The sequence below is a fragment of the Salmo salar genome, chromosome ssa07 (assembly GCF_905237065.1).
Source record: "Salmo salar chromosome ssa07, Ssal_v3.1, whole genome shotgun sequence".
Taxonomy (NCBI): Eukaryota; Metazoa; Chordata; class Actinopteri; order Salmoniformes; family Salmonidae; genus Salmo; species Salmo salar.
The window spans coordinates 17,035,365-17,062,583 of NC_059448.1; the positions used below are offsets into that span (position 1 = coordinate 17,035,365).

The 27,219-nt window shown below is 45.5% G+C and overlaps 1 pseudogene; it reads left to right on the top strand.

The window, feature by feature from the left end:
• Positions 1 to 26,961, top strand: part of LOC106608609 (pre-mRNA-splicing factor ATP-dependent RNA helicase DHX15-like) — a 42,321-nt pseudogene extending 15,360 nt beyond the window's left edge.
• Positions 26,962 to 27,219: the final 258 nt, after the last annotated feature.

Genomic DNA, 27,219 nt, shown 5'->3' on the forward strand with positions numbered 1-27,219 from the left:
TTGTGTAGCTTACGGTTGTGCCATGGAAACTATGAACGCAACCCTAGACTGAGTTTAAGACCGAGCTTGACTGTTAATGTGCCTGGAGCTTTTCATTTTGAATGTATGGATTTTGGTCCAGAAGCCCCCTTGCGCTTCTCCCTCGCGTTAGAGCCGAGTCGCCATACAGCATAGCCATCTTCAAAATCAAATCCGTCTAATACCCACCAAATTAGCCTATTCATTAACGGTGGTCATTCGTCATTCAGCGGGCGGGTGGGACGGCGCCGCCGCGCACTTACATCTGTTTTCATTCGCCGATGCCCGGCTGGTTCGGGAAGGGATGAAGTCCCAGAGGAGCATTGTATTTGAAGTGGTCTCCTTCCAGTCACTGACGGCCAGGGAACAACGTTCGCCTCTTCTATTTGAATGTGCAGAGATGAGAAGCTTGTGTTAAACATTGTTTGGAAGTGGACGTCTTTTGATGAGCATGCCCCTCCCTTCTCACCTCCCAGTTCGATAATTCTGAATGTCAAGCTGCCGAGGCAAAACAGTAAAGTCAGAGAACACTCCCAGGGCGACTTCATTAACACTCCTAATTGGGTGAAAGAAGTTAATGTGAGGTTGGTCTGGAGGAGCTGGGCGTTCAAAGGAGCGTATCTTAACCTCTCTAGTGTCCCCGCAACTTTGAATGTCGACTAATGATCGGGGACGCAGATCTGCTGCGAAGCGCGGACCATTTTTATATGGCTTTGAGATTAAGCCATTTTTAATTCATGACAAATGAAAAGCGAAGGGGGTGGGATTCTTACCCTCCCTCAAGTATTTGGGGGATATTTCCCTGCCACAAACCATTAAAAACAAACAGACACAAACTCCCCCAAAAAAGAGAGGCAAGGCTTATCACCGCTGCCTCGCCCTGATAAGCCTTACCATTTAAGCTGCCCTTCAGCGGTTCACTTCAAAACGTAAAGATATACGCCCAGGCCTCAGCTAATTAAGTGGACCGAGGAGAGTGCCTCATTGCATCTGGTTTGGTGCCTGGCGCCCAACCGCATCACTCCTGGGGTCGCGGGGGCCGGCTGGTGGACAGGCTCCCACCATTGGCCGCCTGCCCCGCTGTGCACGTGCTCCATTTCCCTTCAGACACAGGCGCACCAGCTCACCTTGGCAACGACGTCCATTTTTCATGACAGCTGTTGTATCCAGAGGGTTGATGGTCTATTAATAACCAGGCTAATTGTATCAATCCATTCATATTTACTATTTTCCACTCTAACTTGTCAACGTGTTGATTATGAGGTACATAGCCATCGGTGGAATGGATTTGACTTGTGCAGCAGTGGCGGTTCTAGACCATTTCAACTGGGGGGGCCAAGCTGGGGCCAGTTGTACTGTTAGAGGGGCCAGTTACATTAGACGTTATTGTTGTCATATCGTTTTGCATGTGGTACGATACTGTTGTGTTCCGCCTAAAGCCGTCCCTCTAGAAAATGTGTGGGTTAAATTAGTTTTCCTCGCTGCCACTGTCTAATAACGGATGTAAAAAAAGAACGATAGCAAAAATGTGTTATGTAAAAATTATTTCATAATCCACATTTAGGGGGGCCACAAGGGGGTCCAAAATTGTTGTCACAGGGGCACTGCCCCCACCCCCGCTAGTGTTGTGCAGTGAGTGAACACAAAATTGGTCTGGGAATACATTACTGTCTGCAAACACACAGAGGTTGCTTATGTTTTTGTGCTGTATTCAACTAAGGCAAAGCCTTGCCAATTCATACCCCGAGTAAAGTAAATACCACGTCAAGAGGAAATGCTCCGGGACAAAGGAGGGCAGTCGTTCTGCTGGGTAGCTGTAGGTTGCAGTCAGTGTCACATTGTGCCCTTGACATGACCGTATCAAAAGTGGTTCCCTTCATTTCAGAATACGCCAAGCCAATACCCCTTTCTGTCCCAGCCCCCTTTGCACTCCAATAAAACATGATTTTAAGCTGTAAGTCACGTGTCTGTGGGTTTTTGCTCCTTCCTTAATTGATTGAATTAAGGTCACTAATTAGTAAAGAGCTCCCCTCTTTGTCTAGGTCTTAAATTGAAAGGAAAAACCAAAAACCCACAGACACTAGGCCCTCCATGGAATGACTGAGTGTAAATGTATGCGTCACATGACACTCCCAGCCAATCTATAGAAGGAGCTGCATTGCTCACTTGGGCCTGAAGGTGGTGCAACAACATAGGCTGTGGCCTTTCACACGTTGGCTTAGGCTACTTGTTTAAGTAGGACATAAACATGGACTTAATCAGGCAGCGGTTATCGCTTCAGTACCTTTTCTGGTCTTTTCATAGCTAACATTGTCCAATGTCTGGAGATGGAAAAAAAGTCAAGCGTGGTCATTTAGTGTAGAGATTCCAGGAATTCTAGACAATTATCAGGCTAGAATGTAGACTAGTCACTTAGGGGTCCCGTGGACATGGTCGATAGCAATGTAATTGTCTTAAATATACATGGGCCGTTTACCGAGTTGATATGTAGCATTTGCAAATGTCACATTATGGTAGTCCGTTATGTTCAGGCTGGCTAGTTCAGTCGGAGACCAAGCCTTGTCTACTGTCATGTTTTCATATTTCCCTGGCTGCTCAGGTCCTCCTCTCCTCTGTCAGAGCCCACTGGCTCTATAATGTTCAGCTCCACTAAACTGATCTGCCATGATTTGCCTCTGGTTTATGCATCAGTGCAGCATCCTCATTTCACATTTCTCCTACAATATTGCGGTATGGAATAACGAACCGTGTGTGTGTGTGTGTGTGTGTGTGTGTGTGTGTGTTTCTGATTGCTGCATTTGACAACGGAGCCATGGGGAGCTCACCCAAGCACGCGGCAGTCCAGGTTTAATTTCCTCAGTCAGATGGAGTGATAGGCAGAACAAATGTACTGTGGCGGGAACCATCATCTCCCTGGCCCTTTCTCCTTTCTACCCCTCCTCTACTCTTCAGACATTCTTCTCCCCATTCTCTCCTGGTGTTATTCAGACCAAGCCCCAGGTGACTGTTTGTGCGCCCAAACGCTGCTGTTCGGCAGCCTTCCATCACCTGCCTGCCCTTTTTCAATGGTTCCGCTTCATCTTTCAGGAAATCGACAAGGCCTGCAAGCGCATCAAGAGGGAAATCGACGACCTGGGACACGATGTGGGGGACATCAAAATCATCCCGCTGTACTCGACGCTGCTGCCCCAGCAGCAGCAGAGGGTCTTTGAGCCGCCCCCACCCACACAAGCCCAACGGAGCTATTGGGAGGAAGGTAAATGCCGTCACTGCTCAAATCACTCTTGAGAAGCACAGAGCATCCCAGCAACTCAATAGTTCTCTTTCAGAGAGGAGAGAGTGAGAGTTAGAAAGCAGGAGGGCTAAAGAAAGCGAGAAATGGAGAGATGCAGAGAGACTTGACAGGGAAGTATGTGGGTGGATATGGAGAGGGTTGGATGGATATGGAGAGGGTTGGGGGGGTGGATATGGAGAGGGTTGGATGATATGGAGAGGGTTGGAGGGGTGGATGATATGGAGAGGGTTGGAGGGGTGGATGATATGGAGAGGGTTGGAGGGGTGGATGATATGGAGAGGGTTGGGGGGTGGATGATATGGAGAGGGTTGGGGGGGTGGATATGGAGAGGTTTGGATGGATATGGAGAGGGTTGGGGGGTGGATATGGAGAGGGTTGGATGGATATGGAGAGGGTTGGAGGGATGGATATGGAGAGGGTTGGGGGGGTGGATATGGAGAGGGTTGGGGGGTGGATATGGAGAGGGTTGGAGGGGTGGATGGATATGGAGAGGGTTGGATGGATATGGAGAGGGTTGGAGGGGTGGATGGATATGGAGAGGGTTGGGGGTGGATATGGAGAGGGTTGGGGGGTGGATGGATATGGAGAGGGTTGGGGGGATGGATATGGAGGGGTGGATGGATGTTGGGGGGGTGGATATGGAGAGGGTTGGGGGGGTGGATATGGAGAGGGTTGGGGGGGTGGATATGGAGAGGGTTGGGGGGGTGGATGGAGAGGGTTGGAGGGTTGGATGGATATGGAGAGGGTTGGATGGATATGGAGAGGGTTGGAGGGGTGGATGGATATGGAGAGGGTTGGGGGGTGGATATGGAGAGGGTTGGAGGGGTGGATGGATATGGAGAGGGTTGGATGGATATGGAGAGGGTTGGAGGGGTGGATGGATATGGAGAGGGTTGGATGGATATGGAGAGGGTTGGAGGGGTGGATGGATATGGAGAGGGTTGGGGGTGGATATGGAGAGGGTTGGGGGGTGGATGGATATGGAGAGGGTTGGGGGGATGGATATGGAGGGGTGGATGGATGTTGGGGGGGTGGATATGGAGAGGGTTGGGGGGTGGATATGGAGAGGGTTGGGGGGTGGATGGAGAGGGTTGGAGGGTTGGATGGATATGGAGAGGGTTGGATGGATATGGAGAGGGTTGGAGGGGTGGATGGATATGGAGAGGGTTGGGGGATGGATGATATGGAGAGGGTTGGGGGGGTGGATGGATATGGAGAGGGTTGGGGGTGGATGGATATGGAGGGGTGGATGGATATGGAGAGGGTTGGGGGGTGGATATGGAGAGGGTTGGGGGGGTGGATATGGAGAGGGTTGGGGGGTGGATATGAAGAGGGTTGGAGGGGTGGATGGATATGGAGAGGGTTGGGGGGGGGGTGGATATGGAGAGGGTTGGGGGGGTAGAAATGTTTTTTTTTTCAGCTTTGGTGCAGAACTGACTCACACACCATATGCTGCTTTTGTCATCATACGATTCCCTGCTCTAAATTATAACTGGTGTGGATATTACTCATGCCCTCCGCACGTAAGGCACCGGTACCACTGTCTTTTCACCTCTTCCCCTCTATTGGTTTGCACAGCCTCTCTCGCACTCTCTGAAAACAGAGGTTACAGTCATCTGGTCTTCTCAGTGCCAGGGTAAGGCAGCATGCGTTACCAGAGCAGGGGGGAAAAACGGTTTCTCAGCTACAATAGATGGGTTAGCTGACAACGTCATGAAAACGATGCGCATCCTTTAATTGTTGTTGTGATTCTGGATGGCCAGATAGCTAGCAATAATGGCAAGAAGCTGCCATGTGGGGAATCATAGGTGGCTCGTTTCAGCTAGTTTTTTAAATCTTCTTCATACCATGTCTGTTTTGAGGTGTTTTGACCGTCATGTCTATGCTAATATGGCAAAAATATCTACCAAACAACAACTGTAACAATGTATTTGAGAGACAAGTGTTCATTGTGCACATTTACAGTTGAAGTCGGAAGTTTACATACACCTTAGCCAAATACATTTAAACTGTTTTTCACAATTCCTGACATTTAATCCTAGTAAAAATTCCCTGTCTTAAGTCAGTTAGGATCACCATTTTATTTTAAGAATGTGACATGTCAGAATAATAGTAGAGTGATTTATTTCAGCTTTTATTTCTTTCATCACATTCCCAGTGGGTCAGAAGTTTACATACACTCAATTAGTGTTTGGTAACATTGCTTTTAAAATGTTTAACTTGGGTCAGACGTTTTGGGTAGCCTTCCACAAGCTTCCCACAATAAGTTGGGTGAGTTTTGGCCCATTCCTCCTAACAGAGCTGGTGGAACTGAGTCAGGTTTGTCCTAACCGACTTGCCAAAACTATAGTTTGTTAACAAGAAATTTGTGGAGTGGTTGAAAAACAAGTTTTAATGACTGCAACCTAAGTGAATGTAAACTTCTGACTTCAACTGTATTTGTTTTCAATAAACATTTCGAGACTAAATGTAGTTGACATGTCAACAATGTAAGCCAGCGTTTCCCAACTCCGATTAGCTAGTATCCCCAACAGAACACATTTTTGTTGTTGCCACGGAGAAAAAAAACATGATTCAACTTGTCAAGGGCCCGACGATTAGTTGACAAGTAGAATCGGGTGTGCTTGTCTGCTGCCACAAGAAAAATATTTACTGTTGGAGGTACTTGGGGACCGGAGTTGGGAAACACTGATTTAAGCCAACCCGGTCTGTTCTGCTCCATAGCCGCGCAAGCGTCGGTTTTATTGCTAAACAACCAACTTGTCTATAGAATGTGTGAACATTCCTCTCCGCTTGTTCCCTTGTCCTGAACTGGTCCCACACAGCAATGTACGCCCCTTCGTCTTCGTGTTTCTGTTATTAATACGGACCGCAAACGCGTCCAGCGTTTTGTTTATAGCTCGGCGTTCAAACAGGCGCACTATAATCACAGCAGTGGAACCACCTGGATGGCCACGGCGTTGGCAAGGAATCTGACGGAATATCAAAACCTCGTCACACCGCCAGTAAATTTGCAAACATTTGCCTCAACATCTGACAGGGATTTGATGAATGACTCATCGTGTGCTGCCTCTATGGAGCCCAGAAAGATTATTGATGACTTATTTGGAATAATGAAGTCGCAGCCCGAGAGTTTTTTTTTTTTTATATCATTTTTTTTCTCACAATGTTTAATGCCTAGTCTAGCCAGGCTGCTGTCTCACCCTTCTTTTTACCACTGTGGTTTGATCCACAGCGTTTTGACAGGCCCCTCTTTTCCTGTTGTACGTGACGAGCGGGTGAAATGCTCACTTCGGCCTCCCTCGCTCTACCTCCCTCCCTCTCTCTCCCAGTCTGGCAGCATTTCATCTCTCTCCTCTAACGCTGTGTGTGGTGTGTGAGTGAGTGTTTAAAGGAGGCTCAACATTCTCAACAGTTTGATTAGCCTAAGCCGGGCCGGGGATCTTTTCCAAAGTTCAAACATGATCCCCATGTTTGCTCTCGCTGTTCAAAGGGATGTTGACATGAAAGAGGGGCACGGGTATCACAGGGAGCTGTTTGGACACCGCCTGGTCCCAGCAGACGCCACCTCCACATCTTGATAGATTGGGACAGGGTGTTTTGCGTGGTTGAGAGGACCGGTAAGCGGCTATAAATTTGCATTCAACAATTCTCTGAAGTCCTAACACTGGACCTCTCCCCAACATGCTAGCTCTCTCCTATCTGGTGATTACAGACTGTGTCTGAATTGCATGGTACCTCTCATGTATCCTTTTTATCTAGTCCGACTGCCTGGCCTGAAAAGGGAAAGGGGGATACCTAGTCAGTTGTACAACTGAATGCATTCAACTGAATTCAATGTGTCATTCAAATGTGTCTTCCGCATTTAACCCAATTGTCTCAGAGGTGAGCTTGAGGTGTCGGTGTCTCAACCCTACATTACAAACAGGGAGATGAGGCTAGAATGACCCTGTTGGTCACAACGATTCTTGAACCCCATATGACTTGCCTTCACTCAATGGCCAGGTTCATGAATACCATCAATTCTGGTCCCTCACTAAGCTCAATTGGCCAAGGGTCTTGAACATAGCAGTGAGCCGCTGATGTGGCCAGGCCCAAATTGTTCGAGGTGCCCTCCATTTCTACCAATCAGAGGAATGCTTTATTTGTCAACAGGCAGCTCCTCCCAGAGGGTTGGAGTGAAATATGGCCCCTGTTAGCCACAGTGCTTGCCCCCCTGCCGGTTAATAACTCAGAAATAATGCGCAGAGATGATGCTCTAATGATATTACTGATGAAAAGTCTGGAACGCTCTATACAGCCGGCAGACAGACAGGAAGGAGCCAGGCCTGCGCTCATCTGTGTAACGGGTCCCAGCCTCCAGACACTTTCTGAATCAATGCAGTCAATGAGAGGCCCTCCTATATGGTTATGAAGTGTGAGGAGGCAGGCTAGCTACTCTGGCAGCTGCTAGGACATTGACTGAATCCTGACATACAGGTTATTGGCTGGGAATCGCCAGGGACCTCACGCTACGATATGTATTGTGATTCTCACGATTCTATATGTATTATGATTCGATACTGTGATTTTATTGTGATAATGTTCCAAACATATTGATCACAATGTCTGCTGCAGAGAGACAAGAGAGAATGAGAAAATTTGCTTTGATCAGTCATGGGGAAGAAAAAAAAAGTGCTGAAAACATGTTGGCTCACTATTAAAAAAAGATGGAAAACAAGCTATAGGATGAAAAATACCTGCGTTTTAGCATCAGCTACATCCAACTGGCGCAAGCTAACGCTACCTAGCAAAAACAAATGTTTTACTTGGGAGTCAAAGTATTGATATAATATTGGGTCCAAAAATAATATTGCCCCCATCACTAGGACTCACCCCCTTGAACCTTTCCCAGCTCCCTTTGAACAGGACATGAGCTGCTCCTTGCCAACCGTTCCTCTTGGGGAAAATGTTGGCAGACATTTTCTGAGCGATGGCCCAAGCTGCCTGTATCTGCTAGGCTAGCCATCTTTGTTCCAGAAACACCTACGGGACACTGAGTGTGGCTGAGCATTCTTAATGTTCTGAACATTTTGCCAAGCAATTGGCTTTGGTTTAATTCCAGAGTTGCTTTGGTTCTCAGCGTTTACATTTGTACCTTTTTGTAATAGGTGATTGATTCTCTTAGTTTAAAGGGATCCACTCAAACATGTTGTTGGACGACAACTCTAGTGTTCACTCAGATCAAGATGTACATCCTTCCCGAGGGGGAGGTGTATACAAATCAACTATGGCCGGGACGTTACGATACTCGTTACCGCGATACAAGCTATAGCAAACTATTTTACATACAGGAGGTTTTTAAAGGAACAAAGAGTTTGGTCTGCTTCGTGTTTTCATTTTTGCCATGAAAATAAAGAAAATGCTGCGATACCGGTGTCATCCCGGCCCTATAATCAAAGCGACCGTTGGCTTGGGCAGGCTGCCCGTTGACAGGTTTGAAATGGGCCGTCTTTGACTGCTGCCTCGCTCCTCAGCATGAATACAAAACAGAATGGTTCTACATCTGATGGCAGAATTACACAAGGCCAAGGGCTGAGCAGAAATAAAACTCCCAAGGCATTAATAACTAAAAACAGTCAGGTATTCTTTGGCTGGAGAGAAATCCACACTTAAAAAGGTAGGATTTTAAAAAGCCTTTGAAGCTCACAGCTTTAGACAGCCAATAGAAACAGAGCTATGCCGGTGCTCAGAATCTGTTCTGGACATGTATCGATGGATGACGACTCACAGAGAAGTGTTTTGATTAAGAGATCAAAGTGAATTTTGTGTGTGTGAATTTTGCATATTTTTCACAAGGAAAAATACTATCACTTTTGTGATCACTTTTGTTACAGAAAAGGGATAGTCTTTTTTTTTTCCTTTGGAGAATGTTTCTCACGCCTATCCTTCCTTTGCAAGGAAGTGTGTCTGTTCAACGCTTTTGCAGATGTAATACAAATAGCTACCTTCATTTGCATTTTTCCTGTGCTTGCAGTTGTATTGGTCTTGCTTTTCTATATATGTAAGGGACAGTGATGAGGCAGTTTTATTAACACCCCTTTACATTATGCTGAGACATTGGAGTGGAAGTTCCCACTACAGCAGGATTCAGACTGTCCGACAGTGTCATGGTGCACAACGTACTCCGATGGTTTCTGGGGCCAATCAGGCTCCGCCGTTACATAACGAGAAACCCCCCCCTCCCCCGCGGCGGTCAAGGCTCACATGAGAGCAGCTGCAGATCTGTCTTCCTCCCTCTCCTCCGTTTGTGTAAATGCTGACAGAGACCCATAGGGTGATATGACTCATTTTATTATTTCGGGTGCTCTGATTCAGCTGTCATTTCTCATAGACAGCCTTGCTACAGGGGATAATTGTAATAGAAAAAGATATGGGACTGGGAGATGCGCGACTCCACAGCAGCTTCCCGGCTCACGTCGCTCCCACAACCCAAACAGCTTTTAATTTCTCATCCCTTACGCACTATTTGTCTAGGCCCTATTACATTTGAGGGAAAAATGAATGTTGCAGCCGGCCATGATGCTTGGATCGACCGACCCACCTTTCTGACAGCTGAGGAGTGGGCTTTTTTTCTTCCTCGTCTCCCCTCAGCTTCTTGTCAGCTCTGTATTACTATGTGCTGTCTCTGGTGAATCTCTCTTAAAGACATGCTCTGGTACTTTGGCAACTAAGAAAGTATTTTTTAAACCTACCACTTTTTGGGCTGAATGTGTCAATGTGTAGTTCATACATGTATAATCTATGAGCAGAAGTGCCTAAATTAGCCACAAAATCCCTAGTTTGAAAGCGACTGTTTTCTTGAAGCTGTGCCGGGCCATTTTCCCGACATTTCCCCCGACGTGGGCCAGCCCCTTAGCAATTAGAGTTCTAGCCAATGAGCTTCAGCCCCTCGAATTTGAGTGACAGCTAGCAAGAGGCCTGCCCAGTGTTATCCAATGAGGTTGCAGGGCAGGGCAAGAGAGAGAGAGACCGACAGACCGAGAGAGACAGACAGACAGACCGAGTGAACGTGGTGCACACATCTGCACATTATGTGCACTTTTGGCTTGTGAATGCTACTTTCAGAAGTAATGTTTCCAAAATTATACTCGGAAATGGTGATTCATAGAACAAGATGTAGGAAACAAGTCTCCTCCTTGTCTTTGAGGCAGCTGAAAACAAACCCTCTGCTCGCGTCACCCACTCTAGTTTAGAGCCTCATTTGCCGTGACTCATTTTATTGTGACTCAAAACATAATTGCAGCAATCCTCCAAGCTTATTAATTTTAATGCAACTTAACTCCTATTTCGAGGTGGGTTTGGAGCACTCCTCTGTCAGGGATTTTAATTTGGTGGGCGCTCTCGCTCTGACACACGATGCCTGCACCTTGGGGCGCATGAATCATCCGCGTGTTTTGCTTTGTTTGTCGAAGTCGACAGGCACGGTTACTCACAAGCGAAGCAGAATTGAATTTCCTTTCATTTTTTTTCACCTAAAAGAAATTCCTCCAGTCTTGTCAAACTATCATCACGGAGGATGAACGCACACAGTGATTCTGAAAGGACTGCACTTTAAATGCAGACCACCTGCTGGAAAAGGAACTATTACATAAATTATTTGTTCTAATTTTGAAGACCTGTGGGAAGGGCTTTTTAGAAGAGAGAGGATGACATCTCGTGGAGACGGGTAGCATGCTGCGAGCCGACAGCGGCACCCCCTCCAAAACGGGCAGCGCTAATGCATGCGGAAGGGACACTCCGCGGCGAGGCAGCCTGCCGCAGTTTGCAGATGCCTCATTCGACTTGATTGCAGCAACTGTTACGGTCCTCTCCTGTTGGATCTATTAAACAGTGAGTCTGCGATAGACCACAGCGGTATCTGCAGGACTTAATTCATTCAGATGTTGCAGCTTGCTCGCTGCGGAAGTGTAGTGTCTAGTGACTAGTGTTGAGCAGTGCTTCAAGTCACCTATCCACTAAAGGGTGATATGTATAGGGCCACAAATGATCTTTCTTCCTTTTATTAGAAAATGTTTTTTGCTCTCTCCATCTCATTATAAGATACTGTCTGAGTGAATAGTGCCATTCCATTGCAGGGCCTCAACCCATGTTACACTCTCTCTTCTACAACCCCTCCCCTAACAACTGACTACACCCAGCTGTGCTCATTTCCGCAGGACGTGGTGTCGACAAACATCACAGAGACTTCCCTGACCATCGACGGCATGGTGTTTGTTATTGATCTCGGATTTGCCGTCCCACCTCTGCTGCCCCCCCCTCCCCTCCATCCACCCTCCCCAGCCTAATCTCCTCCGATCGTCTGCCTCTGTTGCCTGAAAATCCCCAGATAAACAGAGCAGCGCTGCACCTGACAGCGGCAGAGATAGAAAAGCCAGTTATTAATTCTGCTGACATTTCTCCAGCACGGAGCCAAGTCATACATGTGACTCAATCAGAGATGATATATGCACCCGGCGGATTGTGTGTGTGTGTGTGTGTGCACGTTTGTGTGTGTGCGTATGTGATTTGGGAATGTGTGTTAGTGTCTCGTTCTCTGTGTGTGAAAATTGCCCCTGTAACCTGCACACAAACGCTGGTCTATTTCTCCACCTCGTAACCTTGATGCCCCCTATGCCGCATCCCTTTTCTAGATGTTAGTGTACCTGTGTTTTGGGTTGCAAAATAATTCCCTGGTTTTCCCCAAAATCCCGGTTGGAGGATTCCTGGAATCAGGATGGAATAAGCAGAAAATCCAGAATTATCCAACCAGGATTTCTGTTAAACCAGGGAATTTATTTCCCAGATTTCTGCTACCCTCCCTACCTGGGTGTTTATGAAAGAGTGATTTGAATCCAGTCTATGCCGCACCTGTCTGCCTTGCTGTTCTTGCCAGGTGTATAATCCTCATATCTGAGCGGAGTCCCTCCTGGTGACGGCCATCAGCAAAGCATCGGCCCAACACAGAGAAGGCCTACAAGACCGAGATGCAGGTTCGTCATGGCACAGCTAGAAGAATCACATTGTTCCCAGACGAATTGATGTCTACAACCGATTGATTCTTCAAAGCTTAAGGCATGGGCATGCTAATATCCGGTGGTTTAGCCATACCTACATCGTACATTATTTCCAGTCTTCATTTATCGCTTACTCACATCCGTGATTCATATAAGCGTAGTGCACTTGTACCTCTAGGCTATACAGAGAAAAAGCCTATGTACATAGAAATATCTCAGTTATCCAGTATTTCCACCCAGAACTAAAAGTCGCCTTTTCTTTATTCAGCCCTTTTCACTCGGAGATCTGGTTTCCCCACCAATCACCCACAGCCTTTTTAATAACCTGCGCCAGTGACATGGACCCCCCCCCCCCCGTGACAAATGAACACGTGAAAGACCCAGTCCTCCACTTTAACAGGGTAATTCTTTCACGTCACGCCGACTGGCAGAGGGATTTGAAAACAAGTTAAATAGCCCTTCAAAACAGCCCCAGACTTCCATTTTCTGTTCACTTTGACGTACGAGATAATCGGCACCCTGACTAATTCGTTTTGATTTGGACCCCTCCGGTTTCCCCTCTTCTTACTCTCTGACAGGACAAAACGTATCCAGATATTTTGAGGTCCAACCTGGATTCGGTCGTGCTGCAGCTCAAGAAGCTAGGTACCGACGACTTGGTACATTTCAACTTCATGGACCCACCAGGTAAGAGGTCTTATATTGCATTTTGACAAAAGGGATCCATTTTGTTTTTGTGATACTAGGGGCCCTATCCAGTCAATCTCAGTCGAGGCTAAATGAACATTCTTGCTGCGCATTGCGTGTGTATACAGTGTGATTGTATACGTTGCTGACAGTTTGTTTCACAGTGTAAATCACAAAGCCAAACATGCATTTCTTTCACAGAAAAAAAGGTGAATGTTCTTGACTCATCCTGGAAACCCTGTTACGATTGATTGAATAGGGCCCCAAGTTGTATATTGTGGGCTTTGATAAATAACATCATGGTGAATTTGTCTCACTGATCAGAGAACCATCTGTTAAGATCTAATGAACAGACATAGACCGGTAGAAACTGTTGCTCTGAAGTCCACAAAACCTTTTGTTTAACTGTAGATGTTTGATGTATGACAACCAATCTGGATCAGCTATGTCACTTGAGAGCTTAAATATATATATTTTTTAAATCAATCACATTCTGGAGTAGTTAATAATAATTTAGCAGTCTTGGAAGTTGAGCAGAATGGTCAGATTGGACCTTGTGGTTCTTTGCTCTTTTGTCAGAATAGGTGGTTAAACTCCAGTGTCAAAACAAGTCTGTTTCTATCCACTCTGTGGGTACATGGTGTAGTCTGTGGCTGGTCAGTCGTTGTGTTTGGGCTACTACTTCTCCAAGCGCTCCCCCTGTTCATCCGTACTGGGCTGGAGCCTGGACAGAACACACAGAGGCACTTTGTCTCATCCCAATGTCACACTCGAGAGACACTAAGCCAGGCCACTAACTTCCTTCCCTTCCCAGCAGCCCTAGAGCCAATGTGCCGTGTGTGTTCTTACTCTCCCCAAGGAGAACCCCCCTTCCCTCGGCCTCTCTCTACCTAGCCTCAAGCCCACACACACTCCCCCTCTCTCTCTCCACCTTAATACAGTTTTCATCTCCCCTCCGAGATTAAACCCATCTCTCCCCATCCGCTGCGGCAAACGCCATTTTGAGAATGAAATTGGTTACATCAATAGCCCCGGTATCACCTTGGCTATTGCCTTCTCTTTATATTCCGCCAATGAAACGTGACTGACCTACTCTCCCTACCTCCGCCACCCACCCCCCTCACCCACTCATCCACTGCTATGCGTCTCCCAGCACGCAAGCTTTAGCCCCCGCCGGCCCACTCAAGCCCTGTCCATTAAGTCTAATTGGAAATGAGGCGAAGGAATGATGACCTTATTCATCTATACTGAAAAATATATATAAAATGCAACTTTTTTTTTTTACCGAGTTACAGTTCATAAAAGCAAATCAGTCAATTGAAATAAATTCATTAGGCCCTAATCTATTGATTTCACATGACTTTCTATTGGAGGGCTTAGGCCCACCCACTGGGGGGCCAGGCCCAGCCAATCAGAATGTTTTTTTTTTTTACAGACATAAATAGTCCTCAGAAATAAGCTTTTTGTGCGTATGGAAAATGTCTGGGATTTTTTTTATTTCAGCTCGTGAAACCAACACTTTACACGTTGCATTTATATTTTGGAATATATGGAAGTTGTACACGCTGTCAGTGGAGGCGGAGGCTGTGCCATCGCTCCAACGCACTGCAAAGCTTCTCCTCCAAGAAAAGCCTTTGTATCTCGCTGGCACACAGGTCAATTTGACATGCGGTGCAGAAGAACCACTCCCTAGATGGCTACGCCGGAGTTGTGGGTTCAGCCAAGTGAATCTCTGGACCTGGTTAAAGAGAGCCATGGTATTGGATCTCCAGGTAGAGGGGCATGATTGGAACATGTTTTTCTCCTTAGCCGGTTTGATTGTCCGGGTGTTCGCTTCATTAGGAGACATGGGAACACACACACACACACACACACACACACACACACACACACACACACACACACACACACACACACACACACACACACACACACACACACACACACACACACACACAAAAAACAAAGCGTCTGCTCAACAAAGGACTTGAGAGATGAAATGCTTCCTTGAGACAATTGAAAACCTCTGTTGCTCGATAATGGTGTGGGGGGATGCTTCACATTAGCCTTTTGTTTTTATTTGTCATTAATTTGGGCACATTAAAATGATTTAAATCGTGACTTGGGTTTGTGCTACTGTTATTAAGACAAAGTGGGAATATTGTCATGGAGCTGCTGTCCATTGTGGCTGTATTTCATGAAACGGAACAGGCAGGCTGATACCTAGGAGTGGGCTAGGATTATCAAGGGTTATCAAAGAACCCAGGCATGAAGGCCATTGGCCTTTAGTCTATGTTAGGCTAGATTGGAGTTAGGCCTGAATCTTAGGGTGGAAATTGAGTTTCTTCGTTGTAACCAGGGAGCACACGAACAGCCTGTCTATTTCTCTGTTGACCTGCCTCGCTCCACGCTCAATAAGTACCGTGGCGTGAACCCATATGGAAAATCTAAGAGAAGGGCCAGCCAGGAAGGGCCAGCCCTGGGAAGGGCTGGCCCTGGGTGGGATTAATATGCTTCGTGACATTTGAAGAGTAGTACATTTCAAAGCCAATGTGAGTTTAATGTACCTTTTAGCCTTTAGTCCCATTGATTTGGCCCTTGGTTAATATATCGGATTCTCGTGTATTGAGGCGGTCAATAGTTTCTTTCTGATGAGGTGAGCCATAGATTGCATTTCCACACAATCTGTAAAATCTGATTTTCGTCCACAAGGAGTGGGTGAGCCACAAGCCATCGGTGTAGTAACACACTGGCCTCAACATGGTTGAATCAACATCATTAAACTCATATTAGCTCCCGAGTGGCGCAGTGGTCTAAGACACTGCATCTCAGTGCAAGAGGCGTCACTGCAGTACCTGGTTCAAATCCAGGCTGCATCACATCCGGGTGTGATTGGGATTCCCATAGGGCGGTGCACAATTGGCCCAGCGTTGGCCGGTAGGCCATTATTGTAAATAAGAATTTGTTCTTAACTGATAAAAGCAATTTGATTAAATTGAACCAACATGGAATAGACGTTGAATTGATGTCTGTGCCCAGTGGGAAGTGATGCGGCTAGCTCTCACTTTAGTATAAAAAGTAGGGTTGATGCCCCAAATCGACATTTGTTCATCATAAGAATATACCCCCTTGCATTTTGAAAGAGGCTTTTTTCTTCCTTATTTGAGAGAGATGAAAGCGAACAACACGGCCCTCAGCTGAAGCTAATTTTCAGTTAACATGCAACTGGTCATTAGGCTTCAATTCTCCCGAGCCAAAGGTCAATAATTGCATCTTGGGGGAAAATCTTTTAACCAAACATTGGGAGCCTTGTGTTGATGCATTAAGTTAAGGCTTCCCCTGTAATTGCATTAGTTGTTTTGAATCGGGGGAGCGGAGGATTAAAAATGAGGCTCTCCGCCACGGTTACAAAATTGGCGTCCAGGGTAACTGCCATCTCTCTCTCTCACACACACACACACACACACACACACACACACACACACACACACACACACACACACACACACACACACACACACACACACACACACACACACACACACACACAGGTGCTTTCCTTCTGTTCTTCTTTACCTCCTCTGCCATCCCTTATTCTTCCTTGTTTTCTCTCCAATTTCAAAATGTATTCAACTGCTCCAACGAGATCCTGTCCATCACAGCCATGCTGTCAGGTAGTAGTCAGGGAGAAAAGTGCGCTATGCCAATCACAAGCCTCCGTCACTATTGTAGGCGATACAACTTTTCACAAGACAACGTATATTCATGGCAAATTTGCCTTCCATCCCCCACAAAATATAGATTCAGTGAACTGCACCTGTTGCTACTTTTCCCCTTAGTTGTCTAGATGATGCTCCCTTTCAAACTTGACCCCTTTCTTGTTTAGTCTATTTGACCAGACAGTTTTTTGGAGATAATTAGATGATATGTTCAAGTAATGAACTTCTCCTGAAACCCAAGATTTTGATGTGCTTCAGTTTGCAGACAACATTTGTTGACACTAAATGTGTTTGTATGGTGTCTAGAGCTGGTCCATTTCACACCAGCTGTTTCCTTAGAAAAACATATATTTGTCCGGGAAAGATCGTAAAACCATGCCTCTTTGTCAGTGTAGCAATGCCATCTCTCTAGCACTGAGACTACAATGAGCTCCAACAAGAGCTGTGTAAAGGAGGTGTAATCTCAGAAACGATGTTGATGAATGTGATTTGACTGCGGCTGATAGCAAATGTAATCTCATGGTGATTTAGATCTGCCTACTACAGACAGACTAGTCTTTGCTCCCTACATGTAGACGGGAGAGGGCATGAAGGCTCACCCACGACCCCACTGGGCACAGTGATGTACAGTGCCTTGCGAAAGTATTCACCCCCCTTGGCATTTTTCCTATTTTGTTGCCTTACAACCTGGAATTAAAATAGTTAGGGGGGGTGGGAATCATTTGATTTACATAACATGCCTAACACTTTGAAGATGCTAAATATTTGTGAAACAAACAAGAAATAAGACAAAAAAAACAACACTTTGTAGAGCCACCTTTTGCAGCAATTACAGCTACAAGTCTCTTGGGGTATGTCTCTATAAGCTTGGCACATCAAGCCACTGGGATTTCTGCCCATTCAAGGCAAAACTGCTCCAGCTCCTTCAAGTTGGATGCGTTCCTGCTGGTGTACAGCAATCTTTAAGTCATACCACAGATTCTCAATTGGATTGAGGTCTGGGCTTTGACTAGGCCATTCCAAGACATTTAAATGTTTCCCCTTAAACCACTCGAGTGTTGCTTTAGCAGCATGCTTAGGGTCATTGTCCTGCTGGAAGGTGAACCTCTGTCCCAGCCTCAAATCTCTGGAAGACTGAAACAGGTTTCCCTCAAGGATTTCCCTGTATTTAGCGCCATCTATCACTTCTTCAATTCTGACCAGTTTCCCAGTCCCTGCCGATGAAAAACATCCCCACAGCACGATGCCACGTACCTTATTCCATATGTTTGGGGAGTCTCCCACATGCCTTTTGGCAAACACCAAACGTGTTTGCTTATTTGTTTCTTTAAGCAAGGGCTTTTTTCTGTCCACTCTTCCGTAAAGCCCAGCTCTGTGGAGTGTACAAGCTTAAAGTGGTCCTTTGGAGCTTTGCAGCTCCTTTAGGGTTATCTTTGGTCTCTTTGTTGCATCTCTGATTAAATGCCCTTCTTGCCTGGTCTGTGAGTTTTGGTGGGCGGCCCTCTCTTGGCAGGTTTGCTGTGTTGCCATATTCTTTCCATTTTTTCAATAACGGATTTAAATGGTGCTCCGTGGGATGTTCAAAGTTTTGGATATTTTTTATAACCCAAGCCTGATCTGTACTTCTCCACAACTTTGTCCCTGACCTGTTTGGAGAGCTCCTTGGTCTTCATGGTGCCACTTGCTTGGTGGTGCCCCTTGCGTAGTGGTTTTGCAGACTCTGGGGCCTTTCAGAACAGGTGTATATATACACACTGAGATCATGTGACACTTAGATTGCACACATGTGGACTTTATTTAACTAATTATGTGACTTCTGAAGGTAATTGGTTGCACCAGATCTTTTTAGGGGCTTCATAGCAAAGGGGGTGAATACATATGCACGCACCACTTTTCTGTTTAAAAAAATCTATAATTTAATCATGTTATTTTTCCCCATTTCATTTCACCAATTTGGACTATTTTGTGAATGTCCATTACATGAAATCCAAATTAAAATCCATTTAAATTACAGGTTGTAATGCAACAAAATAGGAAAAACGCCAAGGGGGGTGAATACTTTTGCAAGGCACTATTGAAAAAAAGAGGGATAGCAAAAGGAGCTGGAGGTGTCAGTCAGTTAATATTTGTCAGGCAGGAAACATTTGTGTCTACAGTAAATTAATGAGTTTATAGGCTAGTCTCAGCAGGACCAATGTGCTGTGGCAGTAATTGCACTTTAGGCTTGCCATAGCAGAATGCTCCTCATTGAGATGAATCCGATACTTTTGAATGGGGGGAAAGGGAATTTAACTAGCTAGCTGTTTGGACACACCACACATTTATAATGGGTAGTAGTCAGGGAGAAAAGTGCGCTATGCCAATTGAGTCAGCAGTGGAACCTAGGCCTAGCGTCGCACAGGCAACCAAGTGCAGGGGTTCGTTAAACACTCAACTTTCACCAGTTAAGTCCATGACGGAGCACGCTTTGACGTGAGGCGGCTCCGAGCAAGTTGTGGGAGGGCGGGAGGTGTTTGATGCAGTCTTGATGTACGAGTGCTTTTCCGCTTGGGTGCAAGACCAGGGCTTTCCCTCTCTTAATTACTCAGGCCCAGATTGAGTGGTTAGGAGGACACTTTGCCTTTGGTCTCTTTCTGCACCACCGCTTAAAGAGTTTGAGTCAGATGCAGGCTAGTTTCATAGATGCCCTTTTGCCAACAAGTTTGAGTAAATATACTTTTTTGGGGGGGGTTGCAGCCCCTTTCCATGCCCCTCCTCTCATCCCTTTGGTTGACTTTCAGTTATGCAGTACACAGCTCATCAAATAGCCAAACTCAGTCCTGCGCAAAGCAGAAAGCCATCCCTCCTTCACACTCTCCCACCTCCCTTCACCTCCTGTTCCAATATGCACCTATATGCCCTGTGAAGTGCTCTCTCGGACCTTGTTCCTCTCTGTGGGAACTGATTAAATCGTACCTATGGGTGGTTGTGTTGGAGTCCATACCAACTTCGTTTAGTCCCACAGTGTTTCGTGTGACCCACGGAGGCTAGGAAGGCGGCCGAGGAGTCAAAGAGAAGGTTCACCCACATTGATGAAAATCACCTGACCCTCCTCAACGTCTATCACACCTTCAAACAGTGTATGTGTCCTTCACTAAAATGTCCATGTAACCCAGGACTAGACTAAAATCTGTCTCCGGTAAACCAACCTTAATGTCACCTGACATAAATCTCTCGCCTCTCAGAGACCACGAGTTGACGCAGTGGTGCTACGACAACTTTGTGAACTACCGGTCGCTGACAAACGTGCACCAGCAGCTGTCCCGGATCATGGACCTCTTCAACCTTCCCCGCTGCAGCACAGAGTTCACCATCAGACACTACTATATCAACATTCACAGAGCACTGGTCACTGGATTCTTCATGCAGGTCAGTGCTCACCGGCCAAACAGAGAAAGGGCCCAGAGGGTTCTGTCTCAGTATGTGTCATCTTGCTTGACGGTGCCATCATGTTCCCCAACAACACAGCACTTGGTTTTGACCTTTAGGCAGAAGTACCTTGTTCCCAAAACATCACAGACCAGAGTATGTAGATTAGTCAGCTACACCATAGCTGTGTCCAAATACTCATACTAACCGCACTAGCCGTACTATTTGTGACTTAAATTGAGTATGTAGTATGCTTACTGGTCATAGTATGGATTGAGTTTGTATGCAAAAAGTTCCCGGATGTCGTACTAAATTCACCAAAATATGAAGTATACACACAGTGGACAGTATTTCTGTACTTTTAGGGCCCATAATGCAATTCTTCAGGAAATGGGCACAGCTTCACAATATTTCCAGATTTGAAGAAAATATGCAGCCGAAGTCCGACGAGCGGATACAAATGAATTGCTTTAACTAATTATGACAAATGTTAAGAAAATGTTGAGCAATGTAATAAAGTAATTACTTTTCAAATAAGTTACGCTACACGTTATGTTGGCTGACAATGTGCTGTATGCTCATCCTCACGAACCGCATAGCATATCATTACAGCAGTAGGTACTACTGGTATGTTAGCTAGCTACCTCGTTAGTTGGCTAATAATACATTGAACTTGCCAGTATATTAACTATATGCTATCTAACTAGCTATCCAACGTTTATTGACTTGATTATTCATGTCATTCTTAGCTCAGTGGTATAGTCGTTGTGCGTTCAATGGACATAAATTTGCTCTGGCTATCTACTCCAATTTCAGAGCACTCTCGTCTGAGTGTGCCAGAGCGCAGAATAACTGATGAAGAAACGCTCAACACCCGTTTAATATGGCCGGTGTCAGTAAACTTCAGCAAAAAAAGCATAATTAAATTGTTGCCAGCAGCACAGTTACAGTGACCAAGGCTCTGGATAACGTGGAAACAGCCTAACCAGATCTGCTATGGTGAGTAAAATGGTCAGAGTGAGGTATTTTGTCATTTGTGTCTGAAAGTAGCTAGCCAGTTAGCTTGTGTGCTTGACTTCAGTGCAGTTGTGATGGTCAGAACGCTCGGCTCAACCCTACCCTCTCGGCCAGTGTGCGCACTGAACGCTCCGAGAGGGGAAACGCTCAGAATTTACGAATGGACAATCTGACAACGCTCTGAATTTAAGAATGCCCAGAGCACACTCTGACACTCAAGATTGAATTTACCAACACAAAAATGACTAGCTAGTAATTTGTTATGCTAGCAAGAGGTTGCATAGCAACAGAATCAAGTTCCGGTAGACAAGCATAGCGCTAGTATGCTCAACTGAAAGGATACTGTTTGTTTACAATATACTAAAATTAACTAATAGTAAATAGTAGATACTGTATACACTCATTAAGTATGTAGTATATTAGTCTGGGTATTCGAACACAGCCCTAGTCAATGAGTGTGCAAAACATGTTTTTTCCATTACAGACTGACCAAGTGAATCCAGGTGAAAGCTACGATCCCTTGTTGATGTCACCAGTTAAATCCACTTCAAAATCAGTGTAGATGAATGGGAGGAGACAGGTTAAATAAAGATTTTTAAGCCTTGAGACAATTGAGACATGGATTGTGTTGGTGTGCCATTCAGAGGGTGAATGGACAAGACAAAAGATTGAAGTTCCTTTGAATGGTTCTGGTTGTAGGTGCTAGGCATACTGGTTTGAGTGTGTCAAAAACTGCAAAGCTGCTGGGTTTTTCATGGTCAACAGTTTCCTATGTCTATCAAGAATGATCCACACCCCAAAGGACATCCAGCCAACTTGACATAACTGTGGGAAGCATTGGAGTCAACATGGGCCAATATCCCTGTGGAATGCTTTCGACAACTTGTAGTACGAGTGCCCTTGCCTCTTGTCACAAACTGTTGCAAGCTGATGAGGAACCTCTGGCTGGAGACTGCATCCTGTTAGAGACGCATTCAGTTTATTAGGTACACCTGTTTAGTACTGGGTCGGACCCCCCTTTGCCTCCAGAACAGCCGGAATTCTTCAGGGCATTCAACAAGGTGTCAGAAACGTTCCACAGGGATGTTGGTCCATGCAGACGGGATGGCATCATGCAGTTGCTGCAGATTGGAGGGCAATACATTCATGCTGTGAACAGCCTGTTCCATCTCATCCCAAAGATGGTCTATTGGGTTGAGGTCTGGGGACTGACCAGGCCACCCAAGTAAACTGAACTCGATGTCATGTTCCAGGCGATGTTTTTCCACTCCTCAATTGTCCCAGGAGGGTGGACGTTTCTGGATCCGGCGTGCCTGGCAACGACGATCATACCACGCTCAACGTCACTTAGGTCACTCTTCTTGTCCATTTTAATGTTCAATCGAACTGTAACTGAATGCCTCGATGCCTGTCTGCCAGCTTTATATTGCAAGCCATGGCCACATGACTCACTGACTGTAGAAGTGATCCATTTTCGTGAACGGTGTAGTGAATCTAATAAACTAGCCGGTGCGTCTAGTTAAGCTTATGAACACCGGAATAATGACACACACCATGTAGACACAGTGTTCATTAAATGTACTGTTTGGTGAAAAACAAATATGCCCATATACAGGCTATAGCACTTTCCAAAACAAGATACCGGATACTTCAGAATTTTGGCAATGAAGCCCTTTATCTACTTCCCCAGAGTAAGATGAACTCATGGATACCATTTTTATGTATCTGCATCCAGTATGAAGTAAGTTAAATAGGTTACATTCAGTCACAAAAAGCTAACTTTGCTAGCTAGCTTATCACTTCACCCTAAAACTTTATTTGTTTAATGCAAACCATAACGCAAAGTATGCTGATTGGCTGCAAAAACATTAACTGGGTTACATGACTGGTATTTCACTTTCTTGACAAACTGTTGCATGTGAGAGGAGTGTCTTGAGAGTGAAGTCTGCAACCAGTCTTAAAGCAATATACACACAATATCCCATAATGACAAATCGACAACAGGTTTAGAAATCTTTGCAAATCTATAAAAAATAAAAAACTGAAACACCTTATTTACATAAGTATTCAGACCCTTTGCTATGAGACTCGAAATTGAGCTCAGGTGCATCCTGTTTCCATTGATCATCCTTGAGATGCATCTACAACTTGGAGTCCACCTATGGTAAATGATTGGACATGATTTGTTAAGTCACACACCTGTCTAAGGTCCCACAGTTGACAGTGCATGTCAGAGCAAAAACCAAGCCATGAGGTCAAGGGAATTGTTCGTTGAGCCCCGAGGCACAGATCTGGGGAAGGGTACCAAAACATTTCTACAGCATTGAGGGTCCATTCTTAAATGGAAGATGTTTGGAACCTCCAAGATTCTTCCTAGAGCTGGCCCCCCGGCCAAACTGAGCAATCGGGGGAGAAGAGCATTAGTCAGGGAGGTGACCAAGTGCCTGATGGTCACTCTGACAGAGCTCTAGAGTTAATCTGTGGAGATGGGAGAACCTTCCAGAAGAACAACCATCTCTGCAGCATCCCACCAATCAGGCCTTTATGGTAGAGTGGCCAGACGGAAGCCACTCCTCAGTAAAAGGCACATGACAACCTGCTTGAAGTTTGCCAAAAGGCACCTAAAGACTCTCAAACCATGAGAAACTAAGTGTAGATTATCTGGTCTGATGAAATCAAGATTGAACTCCTTGGCCTGAATGCCAAACATCACGTCTGGAGGAAACCTGGCACCATCCCTACGGTGAAGTATGGTGGTGGTAGCATCATGCTGTGGGGATGTTCTTCAGCAGTCGGGACTGGGAGACTAGTCAAGATCGAGGGAAAGATGAATGGAGCAAAGTACAGAGAGCTCCAGAGCACTCAGGGCCTCAGACCGGGGCGAAGGTTCACCTTACAACAGGACAATGACCCTGAGCACACAGCCAAGACTATGCAGGAGTGGCTTCGGGACAAGTGTCTGAATGTCCAATGAGTGGCCCAGCCAGAGCCCGGACTTGAACACGATCGAACATCTCTGGAGAGACTTGAAAATAGCTGTGCCGCAACGCTCCCCACACAACCTGACAGAGCTTGAGAGGATCTGCAGAGAAGAATTGGAGAAACTCCCCAAACACAGGTGTGCCAAGCTTTTAGCGTCATACCCAAGAAGACTCAAGGCTGTAATCGCTGCCAAAGGTGCTTCAACAAAGTACTGAGTAAAGGGTCTAAATGCTTATGTAAATGTGACATGAGTTTTATTTTTAATAAATGAGCAAAAAAAAATTAAAACCTGTTTTTGCTTTATCAGTATGGGGTATTGTGTGTAGATTGAGGGAAAAAGCAATTTTGTAACGTAACAAAATGTGGGAAAAGTCAAGGGGGTCTGAATACTTTCCTTCGACACTGTACATCTTGATTTACCAAGTTTATCAATAGAGATTTACCATTGAAATCAAATTATTACCATTATGTTGTTATATTAGTTAAAACAAAGTTCCATTTGGTTTATTAAAAAATGGAATAATCTCTGGACCAACTGTTGTCATCAAAGTGTTCTATTGTAATGCTATTGAATATCGGCATAAAATAGACAGACATCGGCCTCCTTGACCCCCACCCCCATTTTTTATATATATATATTTTTTGAATCTGTATCGGCCTGCAAAAAAAATGCATATCAGTCGTTGTAACACAACAAGTCAAGATACTTATTGTAATGGATAGCCTCCCCTAGGTGTACACACACAGGCGCTACCAGTTAAACACATAATAAGAAATCAAGTCAATTTGCTGCCCACTCAGGGAAAATAAATGACATTTTGTTGAAAGTCCATTTCCGGAGGGAACCTGAAAACATGCGACCTGACAAGTTGAATTACGACATTAATATTTAAATATTTGTCAACATTAACCTTTATCACAAAGACAAATTTGTAGCTCATGTTGCAGTTTAGGGGCGTTTGAACGCGCGTCTTTGTTCCGAGAGGGCTTTATTGAGACTGATTGCCCTGGTTAATCGCAACAGCCGTCGTCTGCATATTAAAGTACCACGAAAGGAAACAAGAAAACTCACCGCCCTCTTAACTTGGCAAAGTTTAAATCGCCTACGCCCAGAGCTGGCGCTTTCCCCCCCTTTTCTGTGGAATTGATTGTGTTCATTGTACATCAAGGTAGGCACTACATTCCATGAGGTCAGTGTTGTTCAACCGTGCTTGTCCTATTTGGCATCAAGTATCCTACATGGTAATAACTGTTCGATTGTTGCATCACTTCAGGCTAGAAAACAAACCTACAGAGCAGGATCGCTCGGTCAGGAAACGTGTTAAATGCGTATGGACTTTATGATATACTGTATGGGTTGGATTTTGATAATACAGGTCTGTGGAAGTGATCTTGACATGTACTGTAGTTAGTCTTGTGTGCCCTGTCTGGCTCATATCTAGCCTACTTTTTCCTGTCTGTCTGTGTGTCTACCAGGTAGCCCATTTGGAGCACACAGGCCACTACCTGACGGTGAAGGACAACCAGGTGGTCCAGCTGCACCAGTCCTGTGCGCGACCACAAGCCGGAGTTGGTGATATACAATGAGTTTGTGCTGACCACCAAGAACTACATCCGCACCTGCACCGACATCAAACCAGAGTGGTATTTAGAAAACATATGTGTATTGTTTGCATTGTTAGGTATACTGCACTGTTGGAGCTAGAAACATAAGCATTTCGCTGCACCTCTCTGTAAAATACGTGTACGCGACCAATAAAATTAGATTTGGTAAGCTGTCAGCAGCTTACGGGCTGCCTAGCCCTATATCCATCTTGTCTAGTGAGTGTGTGCAGGCCTATAGTCAGTCCTCTCCTAGATTCTGCTAGGTGTGTGTCTATGTGCTTGCCTGCAGTCAACCTGCCTGCTCCGATATTCCTCTAGACCTGTGAGAATGTGTGTGTACACGTGTGTGAACAAGCAGTCAGCCTGCTCCTTGTGTGTGTGTGTGTGTGTGTGTGTGTGTGTGTGTGTGTGTGTGTGTGTGTGTGTGTGTGTGTGTGTGTGTGTGTGTGTGAGAGAGAGAGAGAGACAGTGTGCACATTGTTGGATTACGTGGGTGTTTGTTCATCTGTCTGTGTGTGCTTGCGCATTTATGTTTCGGATGAAGTGTCTGCGGCAATCTCTGTGTCCGAACGCGGGAGAGAAAGCCTTCTCTCTCTCTCTCTCTCTCTCACACACACACACACACACACACACACACACACACACACACACACACACACACACACACACACGTCATGACTAATATGTTTACTTGTCTCCTTTCCCAGGCTGGTGAAAATCGCCCCGCAGTACTAAGAGATGGATAACTTCCCCAACTGTGAAGCCAAGAGACAGTTGGAGCGCATCGTCGCTAAACTCTCAACCAAGGAATACTCTGTACTAACACTATAGTGTGCATGAGAACAATACCATCACCACCAGCACTCAGGAACTCTTCATCTGAGCCTTCAATTTTCTGATTTGTTTAATGTCGTTTTTTTTTAACCACCTGTGGTCATTGTGATTAACAGGTGGTTGGCATTGCGGTTGATCCGGGTTGGGAGTGAGCGGTCAACACCATTACCGTCATTGACCATGTTAAAGCATGACCATTTATGTAGATGTTGACATTCCTCTTCAGAACGTGTCAACTCTTACCAAAATGTACTTAGGTACAGAATGTCCATGCTAATTCGTTGAACAAACGTTGATATCAATTAAAGGAAAAAATACATCTCAGCTTTGACGGTTTAGAACCCACCGTCTTGCTTGTCCAGACAAGAGGGGGGGGAGCTCAGAAGGTTGAAATATTAAATATATTTTAATAGCAGCAAAGCAGGAAGTGTACCCATCAATATCGGCTTTGATCGTATGATTCAACCCAAATGACATTACAAAAAAATACATTCCAGGTGTGTTCATAAATTAAATCTGGAGTACCAGAGAGTGCGCTCTGGGCGTTCGTAAATTCAGAGCTTTGTCAGATTGCCCGTTCATAAATTCAGAGCATTTCGCTCTCAGAGCGCACACTGGA